Here is a 16,022-nt window from a genome sequence, read left to right as displayed (position 1 = left end):
CCCAGTTGCCGTCTCCCCGGATACTCGATGGATTTCATAACACTCCCGCGTGGCCAGGCGGCCGCTTCTACACCGAGAGCGAATTAGTGTGAGCGCAACACATGCCTGACTTTCATCACCAACATCTCTACAAATCACCATCCGTTGTAGATCTTCATCTGCAAAAGTCATCATCAGCTGCACAGCTTCATCCTCGTGGTGGCAGAAAGAGCTCGGCTGGAATAAAGCGGTTCCTTATAATAGTAGTTACACGCCGGTGAAAACCAGCAAAACTGCAATAAATGGAGGCATGACAATATGCTGTCACCGCCATAACGGATTTCAAACGAAACGCTCAGTTCGAAAAAGAAAATCCGCGATTTCAGCTGCCAAAACAACGATATCATTACGAGGAAAGCCGTAAGGGGGAGGGGGGGCACCCCGAATTAATTTTGGCCACCTGAGCTTCATTAATGTGTACCGAATTCAGAGTACAAGAACGTTAACGCATTTTGTCCCCTTTGAACTGTGGCCGCCACTGCTGGGATTCGAAACCACGCTCTCCTCGTTCTTAGCAGCGCTACGCCATCGCCGCAAGCCATAGGCCACTCGCCTTTATACAGACCGCTTTGAATGCAATGACGTCTGTAGCTATTGGTGTCAAAAACGTACTTACTAGTGCCAATTCCTTTATAGCAGTGTCTGTTAACTTGCCGTCGGTGTCGTTCAGGAACCCTGGCGACAACATCAGACGGGAAATCTGCATGAGAAACAGGCGCATTGAATTTGGCGTCACGAAAGCGTCAGCAACGAGCCGCAAACATTTCCTCCTGGTGTGTTTTGCAACATCTACAAGATAGGCAAGATGGTGCACATTCAGTTTTCATTGATACGCACGCGTTTTCCAAGAGTTTGTGAGCTGTTCTTTCTTTGCCAACGTTCGGTGGCATTGCTGATCATGCCTGCTACTGACGTATCGCCGAATAGCTTCAGTACAGCATGTATATAACAAATTGGATTAGGCCGGCTCTTTTGTTTTCTTGTGTTCTTTTAGGTCATACAGATTGTTTGAACACCGCTTGTGACGGGATAATTCTAGTTGTTGAACTAATTTACTCAAAAAGGCGGACCTTAGTCGCACTAGAAAATTAGATGCATAACCGACTACACAACAAATACTCACTAATGCATTTTTTCATTGATTAACTTACGGCACATATTTCAATTTACAAATTGTAGCCTGTGAGTTCTCAGGGCTTGTCCATTAGGAACAAATTTTCAGGATGACACCAGTCTTTAGATATTTATTTCCAAAACACGTAACGAAATACATGGGCGTTGCAGTTACGGCTCGAATGCATAAAACAGCGGTTTGTAAAAAAAATAAGAAGGGCAATTGTGCATTCTTGCAATGCAGTTTCACAGCTCATATATTTCACAGCTCATATATACGTCGAACAAACCCACAGCGTACAAATGGTGTCCCTCCAAACCCACTGTGAGGCGTTTTCGGGAGGTATCTAAAGCGCCAGCGAGACGGCATGATCGCTGAGCCGAGAGTATTCTGGCCGAGCCACGGGCGCCAGGAGCACTCGAGCTCGTGCGCCTAGCACGGGCTCACGAAATAAAAAACTCCTACAGGTTACTGAGCAGGAGCTGCAGCGCAAGCCCGCTGCCGCTGTTAATCACTGCTCGCAAAATGTGGTAGACTGCCCGTATCAACAAGCTGCCTGAGTTTTTACGTCTGGACATCTCAATTCATCCTCAGCTTGTGCTAGGTAATAACACGCATTCGAATAATGAGGTGAAGACATACCTCACACCGAACGCGAATGCCAAGCACCCCCTACCCCGGAAACCGCTGCGGTCGTTTCCATCTCTGCAGTTCCTTCTAACATCGCCCGCACCCGCCGTGGTTGCTCAGTGGCTATGGTGTTAGGCTGCTGAGCACGAGGTCGCGGGATCGAATCCCGGCCTCGGCGGCCGCATTTCGATGGGGGCGAAATGCGAAAACACCCGTGTACTTAGATTTAGGTGCACGTTAAAGAACCCCAGGTGGTCGAAATTTCCGGAGTCCTCCACTACGGCGTGCCTCATAATCAGAAAGTGGTTTTGGCACGTAAAACCCCATAATTTAATTTTTTAACATCGCCCGCTCGCCAGAGTTATGAAAACGTCGCCCCGAGACGTGGTCACTGCTGCTGAATGTCGAGGCCCACTTCGAACCCTTGCAGATAACCCTTGCGGTCAAAGCGCTTCCGGTAACCCTCATCGACAACATTGTTGACCTTTTCGCCTTGTTCGCGAACAACATTCAGGCGTCGTCTTACGTAAAAATGAAGGCGGCTATTCTGGAAAACATCGCCACGTATGATTGTTAACAGATTCAGCAGCCGTTCGTAGTCGAGGAGCTGGGCAATCAGCACGCAAGCTATTCGCTGCGCTTAGATGCTGGTTTTTCCAGGCTCACAGAATCTACAATGTTGCTTTTGCCTGACCGTTGCTTTTACCCTTACCCTCACGAGATTGGCCCTCAAGGTGATGGAAAATTTCCACTGTGGTACCGGTGGCAGGAGTCACCCGCTACGCGTTCTCCCCGCCCTCCCACCCCGAAAGAGCGTCGATAGCATTCTGGCGTCGCTGAACACAGTGATCGACTGAACGAGCGCCTCCTGGCGACACTCGTTGGTACGCTTTTCCAAGACTACATCAGCATCACTCTACTTTTTCACGTCGCCGCAACACATCCCGCCAGCGTGAGTACCACCCCAGCACTCTAGTGCCACCGAGACGGAGACCAGTCCGCCATCTGCTTCTACCACCATCGCTCCGGCGCCCGGGCACATCGCTGCCTTCTGACATGCGCCTGGTTGAGAAACAGACCGGCTGACTGCTAACGGCAATGAGTGGTCGCGGCCTCGCTGCAGGTCAGCTCCTCTATGTCACTGACAAGGTCACCGGCTCACACTTTCTGATCGACACAGGTGCCGAGATCAGCATCCTACCTGCTACACGTGCGGATTGTGCAAGTGCTTCCGTCCGGCACTTGCAAGCTGTGAATGGAACCCGCATTCGCGTCTTTCAACAGAGGTGCCTCACGCAAAACTTGGGCGTCCAGAGAACCTTCCGGTTACTATTTGTAGTTGCAGAAATCGGTCCCGCCATAATCTGTGCCAATTTTATTGCTTACTAAAGCTTCCTTGTCGATACCAAACGACTGGCGTGTGTTCGATGCAACAGCTCTTCTCTCCGTCCAAAGAATTGCTGCATCGGAAACCATAGATGTAGCGCGCTCCTGCGCCACGGTTTCGAAAATTGCTATTTGCAGCCTTGCTGCGAGTTTTCTTGATCTCCCCGCATCATTGAGCTTAAAAAGCCTGTTTGTCACGACGTACACCGCTAGATCGTCGCTTAATGACTTGCATTCTTCCGGCCACGCCGTTTCACCGGAAAATCTCAGTGGTACGTGCGCAGCTCGAGCGTATGTTGGATTCCCTAGGACCAATACGTCAAGCATCGCCTGTGGGAGCCGTTCTCCAGCAATACCTCGCCGATTATTGTCAGCCACTAGCATTCTTACAGCAGACACTCACTCCGAACCAAGCCCCCTACAGCACTTTCGGTCTAGAGTTGCTTAGCATTTACCTTGCCATCGGTAATTTTCTCCATATTGTCTAAGGTCCATAACTTACTGCGCTCAGTAATGACTGACACCAGGCGCCAATTGTGCTTCCTGAGTGCTCTCTCCATTGAATGGCCCACCTCTCGCTTACCGCCAGCCGATCAAGCCCAAAGTTTGTCGCCGGGCACTTAACTCTTTCTTCCGTTGTGCTACTGGAAGGAGAACGAATGGCAACCCTGACTGCACGCTCCCTTCAAGTGGCACTCGCCGCAGTGTCCAATGGCTTCGACATCTACTGACAACTATAGAACTTAAACAAGAAGAGATGGGGCCAGTGCACCTAAGTATCGACATGGAGGAGTCGGAATGGGAGAGCAGCGAGCAAAGAAAGGGGAAGACCAGTTAGACAACAAGCGCTAGCAGCGAGAAAGAGCCCAACGCCATCCGTGTCACCCTTTGCTTTTCTCATCATCATCATCATCATCATCCGCCTGGTTACGCCCACTGCAGGGCAAAGGCCTCTCCCATACTTCTCCAACAACCCCGGTCATGTACTAATTGTGGCCATGTCGTCCCTGCAAACTTCTTAATCTCATCCGCCCACCTAACTTTCTGCCGCCCCCTGCTACGCTTCCCTTCCCTTGGAATCCAGTCCGTAACCCTTAATGACCATCGGTTATCTTCCCTCCTCATTACATGTTCTGCTCATGCCCATTTCTTTTTCTTGATTTTAACTTCATTAACTCGCGTTTGTTCCTTCACCCAATCTGCTCTTTTCTTATCCCTTAACGTTACACCCGTCATTCTTCTTTTCATAGCTCGTTGCGTCGTCCTCAATTTAAGGAGAACCCTCTTCGTAAGCATCCAGGTTTGTGCCCCGTAGGTGAGTTCTCAGTTTGTCACAAACCTAAGTTCATAACAAACATAGGTTTCTTGATCTTGAACTGTTTTGAACTGAAAATTTCATTTGTGAAGGTAATGTACCCCCCGCACTTATAATAGCCTCCTACTGTGCAGCTCGGCTCATTTGAGGCTGGTGAAGCGAGTGATCGCCAAATATTTTTAGGGGCTACTGTTGTGGTCGTGCCTGCACCCAATGCACACGAGTTTTGACTCGCAAGTACTCGTACTACGAATGGCAGGCTACCCGGACAGTTTACTGTCTAGCATTGCCGAATTTATTTCTGCAGCCTTACAACAGCCAAAACGTGACAAATGAAACAACCGAAAAGAGAAGAGTTTGCATTCAAAAACCGCGTTCATTCGTTATTTGTATCGAGTGTCTCATTGCGCTAAAAATAATAATAAAGACTGCATGAAAGGCAGGCATCAGAGTTGCCTTTTTAGCCAAAAAAAACCTAGCAAGTATATGCCAGAAAGAATACGGAAGTCAAGGGGCTTCTCACGTGTGATATGAAACACACAAAAGAGATAGTTGATTGCTCCCACAGCGCAGTATTTAAGGCTCCCCTGTCCTGCGGTAGGTGCTACTTTGGGAAAGCTGGACGCTGTGTAAATGACCGCCTCAAAGAACATTCCAGTTTAATGAAGGGGTGTGCTCGCAGCCATCTAGCTGCGCATTGCTTCCGCCATGGCTGTCGTGCATTGTTTAATCGAGGCAAAGTACTAAGGTGCTATGGTGACTGGCGTGCACGTGACATATAGGAGGCCTCTTGCACGAACAAAAAAAATCGATTTTTGAGTGACTGTGTCTTCGATACTGCTTCTCACCAAAGAGCTCCCCTATGTTGCATGTGGCTGATGGCGACCATTTGCTGTGTGTTTAGTCAGCATCATGGCTGTCAGGCTGGCGTTGTATTCCTACTTTGGTATGTTCTCCTCGCCCTCCTGCCTATTCAAGCTCATGCATATACTTCTGTGTGCGCAGTGAGATATTTGTTGTTAGTCAGCGCTTCGTCTCTCTCAGTCTGCGCGTCCCGTTCTTTGCGCTATTACTCGTTCTTTTTTCAGACATATACATAAAGATTGCGTGACATTTTAGAAAGTTAAAAAAAATTACGGATCATCATCAGTTGTGAACTATCAAAGTAACTGCGTCGCTAAACCATCGCTTCATATAGATCCTAACACGTGCATTTCATGTGCGTCTATTTATTATATTTTTTGAGCGTCGCTTCCACCTTACCAAGCATTTTCTTCAACATGTTTTTGGTATAGATGTGTCTAACTGGTATCGCAAGAGCAATCTACTCAACTTGATGTAATGTTATTCATCGGCGTTTTTACACATTCTGGCCGAAATTTTTGTTTAGTTGCCATAAATTATGACAATTTTATTCGCATTTAAATGAGAAACACACAAACAACGACTCCCGGGGCAATTTTCCTAATGAAAATCATATCTCGTAATTTCAATCTCTGCATACTTTAGGGAAGCTTGTGTTATCTCAACATTTCAAATTGCCAACTCAGTTTTCACGTTATGGTCACAAATTACTCGAAGACTGTCTTCATACCCCTAATGTAGCATATCCGCGGCCTTAGGCGGTAGGTTGACTCCAGCCGTCAAGCACATTTCTGAGGCCTACCCTAAGCACAAGGAACATGTGAACTTCTTTCTGAACTTGAGAGAACACCAATCGGTGCAGCATTATTACACAAATTGGGTAACTTGGTTGATAGCACTTATACTTCTCAGGTTATCATTAGATTTTGTTCTTTGCTGTGTCTATACTTGATGTGAAATATGAGCGGCCCTATAACGTAAAACAAGCTGGCCTCTTCTTATTGCAATTTCCTGACCTCAAATTTACGTAACTACCGATACAAGGCTCGGGCGGTGACACGCAGCGTTGTTTGAAAAGCCCAGTCAAACTCTCTACTCGTTTGAAGGAGGTCAGTTTTATTTGTTTTCAAAGCAACTAGCATTGCCTACCATGACAGGCTCTTACATAGTTCGCTGACAAGAGGCGTAGAACACGCAGTAGTGGGAACGGCTTCGATGGGTTCGAGCTAGCGCAGTGAAGCTAGATACCAGATCAAGAGGGTGGTGCCGGCGTCTGCGATACGCGCGCTTCTCCTTGCTTATCTTTCGGTGGCTAGTCGAAAATTGTGGCGATGTGCAATTGAAGGTAGAAAATGCTGCTAAAACGGATCCACGGCGAAAATTTACTCGCAGAGCGATGTCGTATACGTGTCGCGAGGGATTTAGAACCCTATACTGCAAGGCAGATTTTTCTATTGTATAAAGATAAATCAGTTCTGTCCGCCCGTTCAGTAGTGTTCGGCACATCAATGCATTTTTAAATGCGTAGTCACAATGTGACGAAGCGAATTTTCGCGGTTTTGTGACGTCGCATAACAGACAGGCAAAGTGAGCGCAGGCTGAAAAATTTTTCCAGAATAACGGATGGCTAACCGCGAAAAGGGCGTAGAGCTGAATATAATTAGTTTTCTTTCGCTTGATATAATCGTGCATAGTCAGTGTGTACACGTCATAGCAGATGGCGAGTTCTCGCGGTTTCGTGACATCGCGTCACAGACAGTCAAGTGAAGGTAGCACGAAAATTGTTTGGCGGATTGTGGAGGGCTTTTTGCAGAAACAATATAAAAACAGGTTGGAACAGTTTTACGTGATAGCGCGCTAAGATTCCCATAGGAATCAGACCGGCAACGGTGAAGCTCGTCATGCTCGAATGGTAGTCCGGAAGTCGTAGCTTAGTTGTTATCGTGCGACATAGGTGTATTCCAATTCTGCAGAGCGTTGAAGACAGTCTACGTTGAGTGCAAGAAAGACAGTTTTAAGCCTGAGTAGTAGTATAAACGGGAAAAACATCTCTGCAACTTAACACCACTTCGCCTGGACAAAAGTTAGCTGAGAAAAGCACATATTAGAGCTGTAGTTGAACACTTTGCATCTGCCAACCATCAAAGAAAAAACAACAACATAGTTTACAGTAAGCACACGCTAATGCCAAGTTATGTTTCCTTGTGCGCAAGCCACCTTCCCGTTAATTTACCAAGCACTCTGCCCAGCTGCCATTTCATATCGACAACTAGGTATCCTGTACTGTTTTTCACTTCGAGGCTCTCTTTGCGAAGTTGTTTCCTTTTCCAGCTTTGCCAGAATTGAAACGACACTTAAGAGAGCCGCCGTCTCCTTAGCTATCTATCCAGCCTTCTACGGTGAGTATTGAAACAGATAGATAGATAGATAGATAGATAGATAGATAGATAGATAGATAGATAGATAGATAGATAGATAGATAGATAGATAGATAGATAGATAGATAGATAGATAGATAGATAGATAGATAGATAGATAGATAGATAAACTTCATTAAAGTAATAATAAAAAAAGACAGCTAATGGTCGGGGCCCTTAGCCAGAGCTGTCAAGTTCCACGAGCTTCACCGCGACCCGAAGGGGGATATCAGACCAAGCCACGCCACTCACCCTGCGGTAGACGCGAACCCTATTTTCTTCGGTCACGCTCTGGGACAAGGAGTAAGAGAACGTGAAGGAGTCGAGCATCTCTTGTACTTGACTGCGCAGAAACTTCGTCGTCTGCAAAACACGGTGCGCAACTGTCAAAGACGTAGCGCCCACGGTGTTTCCGCCAAAAGGCGCCAAAGCGACAGAAAGCATGCATCATTCAATCATTATTTATTCATTCAATGCTAAAAAAATAGATACGTTTGCCCTGACTATTGGAAGCCAGCGCTTCCCAGAGGGCGCTAATGAAAACTGCGCTCAGCGCCGCAAGTGAGAAAGCGCCGCAGCGTTTAGTCTGCCTGACGAACGCGGGGCTGCAGGAAGCACGTTGTGTTTACGGTCTACGAAAGCGCAACCTAAGACGCATTCACTTGCGGAAAACGCCCAAAACATGCCAATATTTGCGGGGTCGGCAGCTGCAATGCGAGCACGGTCGAGCCGCTTAGCTGCGCGCCTTCTGCGGCGACGCACTGCAGCTGAAATTTGCTTGTATCGGTACTGTCGCTGGTGCTAAACGTTTGGCCGTCGACATGCCCTTTAACAACATGGACGTTACGTGTCACTTTTCTCTTGCGGGCATCATTTCGCCTGGAATTGAAGCTGCATAATCAACGTTGCATATTAATGCGGCGTGGATGACCTCTTTCTGCAGTAAACACGAAGTGTTAAACGTTTATGTTCGCTGTGAGATTGTACGATTAGTATTGTCATTTGCTCTCTATTCATTTTGTCATCAGGCACCGCTGGAAACCCAGTGAGTATTTATGCTCCTGCTGCCACTAATGTTACTCTTAGTACCACCGAAAGAATGCTTGCTGTATACATTATTTAACTAAGAACACGTTTATATGTATTTTCACTATTGAATCAGAATCGGTATCGGTTTTCATTGAGGTGATTAGAAAGAATACAAGTTGGTAATATGCAGAAGGAGGTCCCGAAGTCAAAGACTGCAATGGACCTCCTAGAAGCATTGCCATTTTAACGTTCAATGAAATAATATGCCCAGGGACATTTTGCCGGAGAAGCTGTAAAAATTGGCGTAACGGGGTGCAATCGCACCTGCCTGGATCCTGCGTCCTGCCGTCGCTCGTACTGGTAGTTTTCACGAAAAATGATAGAATGACAGAGCTACATAGTACGGCTTTTCTAGTAGTAGCAATGAACCAAGCAGAAACAACGACGGCCTCAAAGCTTTTTTTTGTTTTTACGGCTTTTGCGGGTCCCCCACCGTACTGCTGCTGGCCATTTTACTTTGTAATGTAAATCCACACAATGAACGCGATGTCTGCAACGGGGCGCTGCGTGTCAGCTCGAAACTCGATCGCTAGTTTCCCAAGAAGCTGAGAAAAGGCACGAATGCCTGACAGAGTCACACACCGGTTTCAATTACACATATCACTCAGTCAACAGAACATTCCAACATGAGCTTGGAAGAGGACTATATCCATTCATTGGAGATAGCATACCCATAGTATGCACCTAAAGATATCATTTGCCTACCTACAAGAAGAGAAAATACATGCACATATATGCGCTTATGCATACAGCGCTGCATAAAAACTATACAGCAATAAAACTACCATAAAAATAACAGGCAGAGGTGAGGCTGAACAAACATCAGAATACATAATTTAAACGGGAAATTTTCCAAGGTAAAAAATAGATTCACTCTTCGAGGTGACGAAAGGAAGGCGTTTACCTTTGTGCTAAGACATTCGAAATGTGTCGATTCTTTTCATTAACCGTTTTCAGCCACAATGAAGCCGCCCTTGTTGACTGAACGCACGCTTGGGAGTTGCACGATACCACTGCGCAAACACTCCGTCCCATGGCTTTTTTTTTTCATATTTCGTGGGATTTCTTTGCAACCCGGAAAAAACGACAACGTGAGACACATCGTAAAGGAAACAACTCTATAGGTGGTTTCTGAAAGTACTCTAAAAGTTTACTTATCACAATTGGGGTCCCCAGGCAGTAATTAAAAAGTTGGGTAAATAAACTTAATTAGAGAGTTATGGGGAAAACAAAAATTGCCTGAGATACTATTGGTTATTGTAAATACGATGCGTCCCGTTTAATTCGCTTCCGACGCGTATTTCATTTTTAAAGTGTTGGCTCAAATTACGTGGAACACTCTGTAAATGCCTTGTATGTAAATGTTATGTTAACAGATAATTATTCACAAATTATTTTTGCGCATGCCAATGTTTTGCTACGAGATTGTATTTCCCACCCTGTAACAGCAAGAAAAGAGCTCACAGTATGGACAAATAAGAAAGAGAAGAAAATAAAATCCACGACATAAAAACAGCTTCAGCAATAAACAAGAGCTGCGATATATGTAGAGTTGTCCGTCCACATCACTTTTCTAATGCGAAATCTTGTTTCTTGATAGCACGGGCAAACGCAACATGCTTCGCCTCTGTTCTCGCAATCGTGACCCATTTGGACCGGATAACATCACTGGCACCCCCGGATTGTAATGGTGCAACGAGATTTCATGCACAGGAATCTGTTGAGAGCAACTTTGAACTCGTAGTACCATTTTCCCCTCCGCTACCGGCCACGAAAGTTGTGAAGCGGGCTACAGCTCGCTAAACTCACCTACCAGCCTAGGCCTACAACAGTCGACTATAGGCCGCTAAGCCTAACGCTTCGGTGTGGACACACGATAACCATGGAAAACCGCTCGGAAGCTGCTTTCGCAGTCCTACGGGCCCCGGAACAGCGACAGATTGTTGCTACTGAATATTCACAGGATATGGAGGAACGATTGACAAACATAACCTCGTCGAACGATCCCAGCTCTGCGAGCGGTGACGACATGAAAACACGAACGCAACTGACTGGCCGGCCCGAAAAGGAAACAGATGAACACAGTTGGAAACTGGCTCTGACAAGAAGCCAGAAGAGGAAGCAAGGCAGGGCAATACTCGCAGGGCCGCTAACGGCCGGGAAGCCGACACGATCGGTCCGGCGGGCCCCCGCGGCAACGCAGTAGAGGTGAGAAGGCAGGAAGTCGACGACAGCAGCCAGCGAGATTGCAAAGACAACCGCCACCATAAGACGCCAGTGCAGAGGGTGCTCAGGCGCGAGGTCCAACGCGACGCAGACAAACATTATAATGATACCCAAGAAAGGATTGCTGACCAAGGACTTCAGTATGCATCCGGTTGCACCAGCCATCATAGAGGCCTTTGGAAGATAACGTCAGTGCCAGCATGAAGAGTTCATCGTACGACTTTGTAACGGCTCGAAGTCGATTCAAAGCGGTTCCGGCAGCCGCGGAAGCCACATCGGCTAAACCACTGTTTTCGCTCGTTGCAGGCATACGATAGAAAACGGTCGACAGCGCAAGGACTCGCCAGAAGCTGCGTGGCTAAGAATGAGGTAAAAAAACTGCAGTCATCGAACGCAGCTATAGAAGCGGAACTTACGCCAGTCATAACTGGAATGGGTTTCAATAACGAGAACTTCGAAGAATTCAAAACCGAAGACCCTCCGTAGAGAACTTGAAGATTTAAAAAAACTGGGCCTTGCATTCTAGAGAGAGAACACGATTCTAATCAGTGAACTTGGTGAGTCTAAGAACAACTAATTGAACTCAAACAGCACATTTGTCAGAGCAACCTTACACGGAAGCGCATACGTGTTGCTGACGGCGAGGATCTTAGCAAGGTTGTTAAGGCAATCGCTTCATGTTTGCCCACAGAAGTGTCCAGCCTTGACGTTGAAATTGCACATCGAGTATCCAGAAAGTCTACAGGACCACCGAATGTTGTGCGGTTTGCCTCCCGGGCTAACCGAGACAGATTTCTGCTGGCGGCGAAAAAAAGCGACTGATCGTATCAATGCTTGGATTCGAAGGAACTGATCGTATATGCGTCAAAAAACATTTATGCCTGGAAAATAATATACTACTGGGCAAGGCAATCGAAACCAAGCGCACTAAAGGTTCGAAGTTTACTTGAGACACTGACGGCAAGATACTGATGCGGAAAGCTGACAAGCCGAAAGTAGTCCATGTGACCTGTGAAGCAGATCTGAAAAGAGTAACTAGTACTTTTAGCATATAGCCACAAAGCGAAACAAGCTACACCGACTCTACCTTATGATGGTTCCCAATAAAAACATATCTGTAGTGCACTATAAAGTTCGTAGCATAAACAACACAAAAATACCACTCAAACACTCCGTACAAACGGTTAACCAGCGAAGCCTAAACATGCGGTCCCGGTGTTTATCACTGGGTTAATCCGGACGCTTGAGTAAATGACGGCTTTGTAGGCTGCCGGATTCTCGGTACGCAGTTGCTGCTTGCGCTCGGCTGCACGAGCCTGTTCTTGTACCCGGGCTGCAGCATCGGAACGGTGTAGACATACTCGTTCACCGTGCTGCTCGCGACGTTACTGATCAAAAGCTGCCTGCTCATAAGGAGTACGTATCACGCGTGGCGTTCCTATTTCTGAGGCGGGGAACAACTGCTGTGCGTGCGCTCGTCTGCGACGGAGAGCAACAACGTCACTACTGGCGCAGCTAATCCAACACCATCTAGATAGCACAAGGCCCTTTCACTCCTATCCATGACATCATGATAGCTGGTCCGGCTGCCATTGTATCTAATGGGGATGCTCCCGAGTACGCAACACTGACGTCACCACTTTCATCACGCCTGCCTTGTCAATGAAATTTCAGGCCAGGTCCTGTGACGTCACGGATCGGAGCAAACAGGCCTGGTGCAGGTGGTGTTGGCTTATCACGCGGCTCCCCCCCTTTGTCTCTTTATTTTCTCGCGCATACGCATGAGGTTGCGCAGGAAGAGTTTTCTGCGTACAAGCGACTGACAGACGGACGGCTACGGGTTGTGAATCAGCTAGCCATATACTGCTTCGCTGTAAAAGCCTAAACACTCTACTTTCGTTTATTGTCAACAAATATGAGTCGTTTGAAATCACAGCGACCACTGAAATGTGGCTCAGAAAACATGAAAATATAACAATTCCTGGCTGCGTGACAATAGCGCCGCCATGGGACTCGCAGTTTCGCCGTAGCGGAGTGGCACTGTTTGTTACAGATAACCGACACTGCAGTATTTTATGATCAGTTTCTTGTTGTTCAACAGAACTTGAAGCATTATGTTTGAAACTTGAATGCAGGCTTATAGTGGGGCTTGTCTACCGACCTCCGAGTTCAAGCCTAGCCGTCTTTGTCAATAAAATGGAAATAATCATGTTGTCTTTAACTAAGAGCAACGAAACTCGAGTTATATTCATTGGAAACATGAACATTGATACGGCTTTCACGAATATCATGGGTTATACACACCTTCTTCGATCATAAATATTCGCAACTTTATTGCTCCACCGACACGCATAACCTAGTTTTCGGCAACATCAACCGATCATGCGCTGACATATATTGACAAAGGTGTGAACGCAGGCGTCTACCAAACACCAATTTCCGACCACTTACAAATTTTCGTTAAGGTTAACGCACCTCTTATAGTAAACGTTATCGAAACAAGACATATAACCAAAATAAATTATGAATCATTCCGTAGCAAGCTGTTGTCACTCAGTACTGATCTATCTATCATTAAAGCGGAAATATAGAGCTCCCTAACGTGATAGACACCCTGAGTGATCTTATACATTCCAGTAGCCAACATGTAGCATCTGCACAGCATTATAAACCAATTTGTCCCTGGATGACAGAAGAAATTCTAAACAGATTAAAAAAAGAAAATTTGTATCATAGGTGGCTACGTAATGAAAGTAACGAATAATATATTATTAGTTCAAATGCGCGCGTAATTTGTCAGTGTCGTTATTGAGAGCCCGAAAAAGGTAATGTTTTATTCGCCGCATTCAAGATGCCAACGGGAATCCGAAACAAATGTGGGGAGTTGTTCATAGGTCATGCGAATATTCCACACTTCCCTCTAATGTTACTTAAGGTACTGTTGATAAACTCAGTACTTTTTTCGCCAATGTGAGCCGCGATCTAGCTGCGAAACTTCCTGATGCAATTGCAGACAGTGTTCTGTCGCCTCCAGTTCTTAGTTCTTTCGCCCTGTACGAATATGAAATCAATGAATTGTTGTGGCTTGCTGCGGAATCACCAACAAACAAGGCAGTAGGCTTGGACAGTATTCCTGCAAAACTAATTAAGGAAAACGTTGTTATCGTAGGACCCATCTTGTGCTGTCGGTTCAACCATTCTTTGCTAGGGTGCACACGCCCGTCACCCTTAAAGATAGCCCCAGTTACTCCTGTATTTAAGGATGGAATGTCTTCTGACCCTTCCACTTAGAGACCTATTTCTGTACTTAGCGTTATTAACAACATTTGAAAAGATTCTCCCCAAACGTAGTCACAATTTCATGGACATATACAATATTATCTTGTCCACAGCAACATGGATTTCGCAAAGAGCCCTCTACTAGCTCAGCCGTCCTTACGTTCACCCATGCTATTAACAGTGCGTCACACAATAGCAAGCTAGCAGCTGTCATCTTTCTTATCATTCTCCCTTCGTCACTGCCAAGGTCGCAGTTGACGATGTTCGATCACGTCGTTCGAGCGCTTCCCCGTAATACTGCTGCGGTTGTTCGCAAGCTTCTACGCTCCCTGCCCGCCGACCACCCCTACGAGCACCTTCAGGCAACGTTAATCCAGCGCACTACTGAAACGGAGCAGCACCGATTACAGCGGCTTCTTACATTGAAGGAGCTTGGTGACCGCAAACCTTGGCTGCAGGCCTTGGCTGGAGACCAGCCTTCTTCCACCGACTTTTCCCTTCTACGGGAACTTTTCCTGCAACGCCCTCCACAGCATGTGCGCATGATACTGACCGCGTCTTCATCCTCGACAGTGGAATCTCTCACTCAGCCGGCCGAAGAGATTGTGGGTGTCGGTTTTCATTTGTGGCCACAGTTTATCGCCCTTCTGACCTTCCGTTCCAAGGCACAGCCGCTGGCGACAGCTTCGCGCGTCTCTTCGATGCTAAAGAACAGCTCACAAAGCAAGTATCATGACTGACAGCTGAAGTCGCTACCATCCGAACACGCCGGCCACGTTCTTCGTCACTACCTCGCCGCACCAGCCTTAGTTGCTCTGGACGCCGTTCATCACCTTCCTTTAGCTTTGCTCGCACCGCCATCGCTACGGCTTTCGCGCAAACCAGTGCCGCCAGCCTTGCCCCTACGCAAGAAATGGTCAGGCAGAACACTGATGTTGACCGCTGTTCCCGCCCCAGATCCAATCGCCTTCTCCACGTCACCGTCTATGTTACCTAATTCCACCTAATCTCGTCGACATTGGTGCCGAGGGCTGCGTCTTTCCCCCTATGCAGGCTGAGCGATGCCACCCTCCCGACCTAGCTGTCGCCAAAAGGGAGATTGAACATATGCTTGACGTTGGCTTCATTTGTCCCTCCTCCAGTCCTTGGGCCGCGCCACCCCATATGGTGCCCAAAAAGACAGTGACAGGCGCCTGTGCAGCGAATAATGTGTTTTAACAAGGACGCTGTCACGGGCTGGTACCAGATTTCCCACATGCAGGATTTACATTGGAACTGAGCGGCTGCATCATTTTCAGGAAAGTCGATCTGGTGAAAGCGTACCACTAAATTCCTGTGGAATCATCAGATATTCCGAAGACCGCCATTATGCTACCCTTCGGCCTGTTCGAATATCCGTGCATGACTTTCGGTCTTCGTAACGTGGCCCGAGACCTTTCAGCGCTTCGCTTAACAGGTATCACGTGGCTTGACGTGCTTGTTTGCCTATCTTGACGACACCCTCGTCTTCAGCACCCCCACCGAAGCTCACAACCTCCACCTAAGTCAAGTGTTCGCAAGGCTCAGAAAATTTGGTTTTGTTAATGGTCCGAAGAGCCAGTTAAGTGTTAAAGAGTTGCATTTCCTCAGTCATCGCGTCAACGCACATGGCATTCGTCCACAC

The sequence above is a fragment of the Dermacentor andersoni genome, chromosome 6 (genome assembly GCF_023375885.2).
Source record: "Dermacentor andersoni chromosome 6, qqDerAnde1_hic_scaffold, whole genome shotgun sequence".
NCBI classification, from domain to species: domain Eukaryota; kingdom Metazoa; phylum Arthropoda; class Arachnida; order Ixodida; family Ixodidae; genus Dermacentor; species Dermacentor andersoni.
This window is presented reverse-complemented; position numbering follows the sequence as displayed.